This window comes from Sturnira hondurensis, unplaced genomic scaffold, assembly GCF_014824575.4.
Source record: "Sturnira hondurensis isolate 20B ecotype Veracruz unplaced genomic scaffold, ASM1482457v3 Scaffold0000780, whole genome shotgun sequence".
NCBI classification, from domain to species: Eukaryota; Metazoa; Chordata; class Mammalia; order Chiroptera; family Phyllostomidae; genus Sturnira; species Sturnira hondurensis.
In genome coordinates, this window is record NW_028073411.1 from 2270716 (window position 1) to 2278354 (window position 7639).

General features: G+C 39.1%; 1 pseudogene; it reads right to left on the reverse strand.

The window, feature by feature from the left end:
* Positions 1–1999: 1999 nt before the first annotated feature.
* LOC118989734 (ADP/ATP translocase 2-like) lies at positions 2000–2974 on the reverse strand (annotated as a pseudogene).
* Positions 2975–7639: the final 4665 nt, after the last annotated feature.

A 7639-nucleotide genomic window follows, 5' to 3' on the forward strand; every position in this document is an offset into this window, starting at 1 on the left:
AGATAAATAAATAAAATATTTAAAAAGTATATCTTAGCAAAGTATTGTGTATTCACTGGGCATGAATAAAAACTAATGATTCCTATCACCTATGAAGAGACTTCACAGAATGAATAATACAAATTAAGACATGGCATTTTTAAGCTAAATGCCAGATATATGTTCTAGGTCAGTGTTTCTTACCTTTGTGGAGTGAACTTCATGTAATACCTAAGAAAATGTAACATATTTTACACTGAGGACAGAGCCTTTACATTTCCTCTGGCCATTTCTCTCCAACTAAATGCTGTCTTTTGAATCTGAGACCCAATTATCATAATTTGGAGAAAGATCCTGACTACCAATTTAATATAATTCTTTTTTTTAGCAGCCTGAGATACATGGAGGGAATGTAACTATGTCCTTATTTAGGGCTAAATTATCTAATTTATGTAATCAGCAAATGTTGGGAATGAAGAAAGGATGTTCTATACAATTTTTCTCAAAAGACACAGATTGGATGTCCAGTAATTGGCTGAACATTCTGATTTTTGGTCAATTACTTACATTTGAGACCTCATTTTATATGTAACCTTTAGCCTCCCTTTCTTGAGCTTTTGCCCGTTTATTCCAGTGGCTCCCATTTACGTAATGCCTCTCTCTGAGAAATTTAATGTAATTTAGGTGACTCATTAATTCTGATAATATAACTGCAACTTTGATAATTCTTTTACAGTGATAGAAACTGAGGCAACAACCCTTTTAAGGTTCTCCTAAAGTCTTACTGTCCCTCATTTGTGACAATTTGCTTTCTAGGACGAATCCTCACCTCATATGCATTCAGCACTGATAGGTCACCACATTCAAAGTTTCCACAGAGGCTGACCCCGACTTTTGCATTCTGCAGCTCATTAGTTGAGAGAGTTGCTTCAGTTTTTGCTGCTGCATGTAAATCTGGTGAGAAAATTTTCCTCTGCAGTCACGGAAGCGGGCATGAGGAGGAAACGGAGAGGGCTCAGGAGGCTCCCGGGCAAAATCAGGGCAAATTTCATTTCCTCATTATTAACCCATTATATTAGTTCGTGAAGCCGGTACCTCTAGTTGCCTAATATCTCAGGTAATAACACATCGTGCAAGCCATGTGACTCAGGATGCAGGTCTAGGAGTAAGGGTCCTCGAAATCCTATCAATGGTGTTTCAATTTTCAGTATATTTAGTAAAATAAAGGCTTAAAACCTTCAGTGCGAAGCAGCATAGAAGACAGTTGCAGCCCCTTAAAACATGAGAGTCTCTGAGTCTATTTTTCCCCTGTATACAAAATGAAAATAATAAGCACAGAGTCTTGGCTCTTACCTGTTTGAATAATCATTCTGAAAGCAGAAAATCGGGCATCCAAACTAAAATCTGCCCCAATAGAGACACCTTCTTTTTAAAGAAAAAAATATATGGTATGAATGGAGGCATCCAAGAAAATTTTAGTATGAGAATACGTGTAGGGATACCTAGACAGCATTGATTATAATAATGGCTCAAAGATACTGAAGAAATGGAAATGAGAACATAGAACGCAGATTCCAGCTGTCGATCTGTAACAGTGCGTGGCTCCCTCAAACCTGCTTTAAGATACTGTTGTTCTGGTAGAGTCATTCCTGCAGTTTCCTTTGGTAACTTATAATTTTCCCCTTTTCTTTTAGGGGTTTAAATGTCATCGAAGTTACTAGCGCCATATTCAAATACTATCCTCAATTTTGATATTTTTTTAGAAAGTAAGCAGTACTAACACTCCTATTGAATGGCTCACAATTGTTACAGACTCTGAAGGGGTTTATTTATTTAGTTATTTATTTGTGTATTTCAGATATTTTTTATTTCTTCAAATTTGTCGTTTATCAGGAGTGACTAAAATAAAAAATGTAATTGAGTCCCACCATCACCATGGAAATGACTTTAAGAGACACCTGGTCAGATGTACATTAGTGCTTCCCATTTTCAACCAGTAATACTGGCCATTGATAAATAGACAGCCAACGAGTCAATCAAGAATGCTCAAGATATGTTACATAATACAACATGCCTGTTCATGGGGTGGGGGGAGGACGACTATGAAAGACTTTATGTGAACTTCTTGATTTCATCATACAAGACAAGCACAAAAGCACCACCCATGCCTCTGAGAACGCTGGACTGTGCACCCTTGAAAAAAGCTTGGCCTCCTTCCTCACGGAGCAATCTTCCTGCAGCAGTTGAGCATGGCTGTGTACATAGTATCAGTTTCTTTACGCCCTGGCTGCATCATTATGCAGCAACGAACAGTGTCAAACAGGTAAGAAGTCAACCCGCTCACTGCTGGGACGGACTGTGCAATTATCCAGCTGATGAAGATGTAAGTATTCTTGGGATCTGGGAGCATTCCCTTTGCAGTGTCACAGATACCAAACAGGCAGCTCGGTAGGTGATGGTACCCTGCACAGACACATTAAAGCCTTGGTACAGGCCCTTCATCCCATCAGATTTGAAGATCCTAACCAGGCAGTCACCGAGGCCTTTGAATTCCTTTTCAGCCCCAGTCAGCTGCTAGACGGGTATGGGCAAAATCAAGAAGATACACAAACACGAAGAGATGGCGCCAGCAGCACCACCTGGTGCCAGATTTCCTTCAAAGTAGCACCAAAATTGGGTTTTCTTGTCCACACCACCAAGAAAGATCTGCTTGTTTTTATCTTTGAAGGCAAAGTTGAGAGCCTGGGTGGGAAACTATCTGATGACATTGGTCAAGTTACCACACCGGAAGGACAGGACTCCCTGCTCCTTGGGGATATGAACCACGCAGTATTATGTCCTCGTCTTGCTTATCTGCCATGACTTGCTTGCTGGCATGTTGCACTTGCAGCGGCAGCTTGACCAGCTCGATGGGCCCTACTGCTGTTTCGGAGATGGCTGTGGCCCCTCCACCTGCCAGGAAGTGTTCGGCAAAGGACACAGCATTGTCTGTCATGTCAGGAGTGAGAGAACGCAGAACTAGGTTCGCAACTGGCTGGAACTCCGGGGCTCTGAATGTGTTATATTTAATAGAGCCATGGTTACTACATGTTAATAGAATAATTTGAATAAAACAAAGAAAATATGCTAACAACACATACTTATTTATCCTTCACAGGAGGAGATAAGCCCTGGCAGGATAGCACAGTTGATTAGAGTGTTGTCTCAATACACCAAGATTGCAACCAAGATTTCAGGTTCTATACCTGGTCAGGGCCCATAGAAGAAGCAATAAACAAATACCTCAATAAGCGAAACAGCAGATTTCTCTCTCTCTTTCCCATCCTTCCTCTCTCTCTCTAAAATCAATAAAAATTTAAATAATTAAAGAAAAAGACCCGCCAACACTCTATTCAAAAGAAAGGAAAGTAAACACCACGGTGTGCAGTTAGAGATGCAACACGGGAAACTTCGGCTCCCTGCAATGAAAGGTGAACATCTTTGAGGAACATGAAGTAATATAAGCAGAAACGACACACGGGGAACTTTTGCTTGAAACCACACATGGAAAGTATTACCCCACTGCCCTCTGTGAAAGCACCTGCTCGTCATTGTTCTCTTTAAAAGCGAGAGGAGACAATCAATACATAGGGACAGAATGTAGTATTAATAGTTTATTTTTCGGGCTTGTTTCTCTAAACAAGTTTTTTTACATGGTAAATTGCACTTATTACTATGCCAATGTTGTTGAGATTTTCACATTGATCTCTCCAAGTACAAAGTGCACTGATGCTGAAAACACCTTCAGATTCCAGACTTTATTGTAGATGCACTGAGTAGGACCACCTGATAACTTTGGCCTCTGTGACAAATTACCACAAACTTTGTAGTTCAAAACAACACAAATTCAATCCCTTACAGTTCTGGAGGTCAGAGTTCAAAAGTAGGTCTCACTGGTGTCAAGGGGTCAGGAGGCCTAATTCTCTCTGAAGCTCTAGGGACAACCCAGCATTCCTTGGAGCTTAGCTCCACCCCCCCCCTTTCTTCAAAGCGAGTAGGTAGGTGAGCATCTTCACATCTCTCCTCTTTCTCTTCCATAGTCATATTCCCTTTTTTAAAACTCTGCCCTCCTTCTCCTCTTTTAAAGGCCCTTGTGATTACATAAGGCCCACATGGATATTAGGACTGAATAGTCTAGGATAATCTTCTTGTTTCAAGATCCTTAATTTACATCTTCCAAGTTCCTTGTGATACCTAAGGTAATGGAGTCACAAATTTTGAAGATTAGGATGTTTACATCTTTGGGGCTAGTATTCTGTCTACACATTAAGTTTTGATAGAACTAGATGATCTCACTCAGCAATTAAATTCTCTAATTCTGTATATCCACCAACATTTTCGTTGGTACATATAACTACTTATTCACCCCTTCAGTCATTAATATATTCATTCTTTCACTTATTCATTAGTCAACAAACATTTATTCAATAACTATTGGCTGTGAATCACAGAGCAAGTGGACTCACAAAATTAATTAAAAAAGAAATTCATACCCCTGTGGAATTGTATCTTTTGAGATAGTTCCTAAGTTGAATTCATGTGTTAATTACCTAATATATGCAAAGTATAGTCCATGTACAAATAAGTAGATACACTCCACTTTCACTTACTAGACAAGCATGTAATATATTGTTTTCATTGAGATTATAGTTATTATTCCAGAAGTGAATTGTAAGATAGTGTAAGGAGATATCCATGGGGATTGGCGTAGAATTGCTAAGGTTAAAAAAATAAAGAGAAGTCTGTAAGAGTACAGCGTAGGGAGCTATACTGAGCAGCTGACAGACTGCTAGGGTGTCAATAAAACTAAATTTTACCTGTTAGAAGAAGAATGAGATCTTTTCTCTCTTCGCTCAAGGGAGATTAATTCAAGAACAGGCATTTTACACATGTTCTTCACTTCTCCTGATAAAATAAAAGTACTAAAAGTCGTCACCTGGGGGTGGATTTTACTTTCCTTTTTATTCTTCCTCCTGAGAAGAAATGTTTTGCCTAACTTCTATTACACATGGAATAGCATAGCAAGCATTTTTATTTAGATTCCTGGTGAAATGACTTAATAAATATTCAATTAAAGAATATGTCTTTAAATTATTATATCAGCACAGACAGCAAATTCCCTCTGCTATTAAAAATGTCCAAAGTTAGGCAACAATCTGTCAGTGCCCCATGAATGAAACCTAGCAAGTCACTGAAAGAAAGAAACTGTCGTTCTCCATGGACAGCCCCAAGAGCCCCCACTCGCCTTGGGCTTCCTTTCTCACTTGTCTAAGTTTTCTGTCTTTCCTGGAGCCACCACGCATTTTTATCATAGCTATCATTTGCACTTCTCCCGGGATACTGAGTGATGCTTCGTGTACCACTTCAACCCTACACCGCGTGAGCTGTTCTTTTGGCTTCTGCTGTTTTAACTTCGGGTCAAAACACTGCACTTTGAAGCTGCTCCTGAGACGCTGAAGTAGCCTTTTGAATTTGCTATGAAGCATGAGCTTTGAACTTTCTCTGGGCTCTTTTGTTTCCTTCAAGTCATCCTAAGTGTTTTCCATTCTCTTTGTAATCACATGCAGAAGGCCTGATAAGGTGATTTGAACCTCGTGTTAGTATGTATTATTGACTTTATGAAATACCACTTTCAGAAAACATCGTAATTTTAACAGGAGCCGTCGATACCAAAAACCCGGGCCTCAGACATCTGTGGCATATCTGTTTGCAACATGCATTTTACTTCATTCAGATTCAATGTACTGTAAGTAACTAAAACACTGCTTTTGTATAATATTATTGAATAGGATATACAATTTATGTTGGGAGTTTTAAAGCCACGTCCCCAGCTACAAATAGATTGTGTCCTTGTAAAAGGTTATTTAAAAATCACTTAGCTCTAGAATCCTCCCTACAGAACCCCACAGAAAACAAATTTAACTCATCTGCTATTAAGGGTGTATCTGTAGAAGTTCAAGAATAACTGCTTAAAGAGATTAGAATTCAGCTGTGCTGGACTGTGTTTCAGAGTATCCCACCATTCATTTGTGTTGCTGTCAAACTTGGACCTGAACTGGAGGAAGCAGGGGTCACTTGTGAATTCCACGTTGCTTTCCACAGTAAGAAAAGATGCTGAGAAACAGAGGCGTGACAATAGAAGACAGCTACGAAAAATGGAGGCTCGTAAGAGAAAAAAATGTTTTCTACCCTAGCCAGCATCAACCCCACATGTGACAACTATGGGTGCTGGGAGAAGTAGTATAGACCAGCGTCTGGGCAGGCAATCAGCCTATGAGACTTAGATGGGCTTTACAAACTACCTAGTGCCACGCCCCCAGGTTAGAGATGCAGAGAACAAGGCTTGGGGAAGGAGGCTTGGAGAAGATAAAGAGGTCTTACTTGAATCTCTCATCTCTTTAGAAAAAGGAGGTAATGTGCTAAGGGCATTAATGAATAAATCTTTCTATTGTGATTCAAAACCTCCAAACCGAATCAGCTTGAGATAAAAAAATAAAATAAAATTGATCAGGTCATATAAGCAAATCACAAAATTAGTAGAGGTTGAGCCACACTAGCGTGTGACTGGGAATCAGTACTTGAATTTAGTCAAGCTCTCTTCTCCCTACATTCCATGTCAGCGTCATGTTCTCCTTATACGAGCATCAAAAATATAACAGCAGGTGTCTTGCTCTTTGATTCTAACATCCTCTCACCTGCAAATTAAATGTCCTGTTATTCCTGTTTCCGAACTTGAAATCATAAGAAAGAAGTCTAGTTGGTTTGGCTTGAGTCATCTGAGCATACCTTGGACCAAGGAAAGATGAAATTATTTTTCCACTCAGTGTAGCAAAGAAAGCATCTTACAAACTAGAAACAACTTTTTTAAGGAAAATAAAGATGAGAGGGTGTCAGGCATAGGGAACAAAAGCTCCACCCTTAGGTTCTGGGGTATAAGAGGAAACAAGAGAGAACACTGGGTTTCCAAAGGGTGTGTACTTGCACTCCACCCAGAGTGTTTTACACCCAACCTGTTCCAATTTGTCTACCCAGACTATTCATTGTAGAAATTAATTTTAATAAGGCTGTCAAATCAGCTGGGGTTAGAAGGACCAACTCTTTCTTAAGTTATCTTTTTTTAATTTCACTACATGAAGCCTAGTAGCTATATGTTATTATATGAAATAACAGGCACAAATAAGTGGCCTAATTTAGATTTCTCCCTAATTGTTATTTTTCCCTGAGACCATCTTTGGTACTTTCTTCAAAAAGATCAGTTTATCTATTTGGTGGTATACATTAGGAAAATATTTAAATGAAATAAACTTATTTCTACCGTTCATACACAGACACCTTGTGAAAAGGCGTCTTATAGCCCTTTAATTGTCAAACAACAAACTGTTGCTTCCCACAGGCAATGTCTACAGAAATTCATCAATTCTCTGAACTGGATGGGATGTTAAAAAGGACAAGCCCACTGTTTTGGTTTTCCAACTACCACTAGGATACTAATTATACCAGTGTCTAGAACACTTTTTGATTTATACAAGAAAATAAAAATTAGTTTAACATAGCCCTCACTTTGTGGATAAAATTTGGAAGAGAGGAGAAAAACATCTGTCTGACTTCTATTCTTCAATGA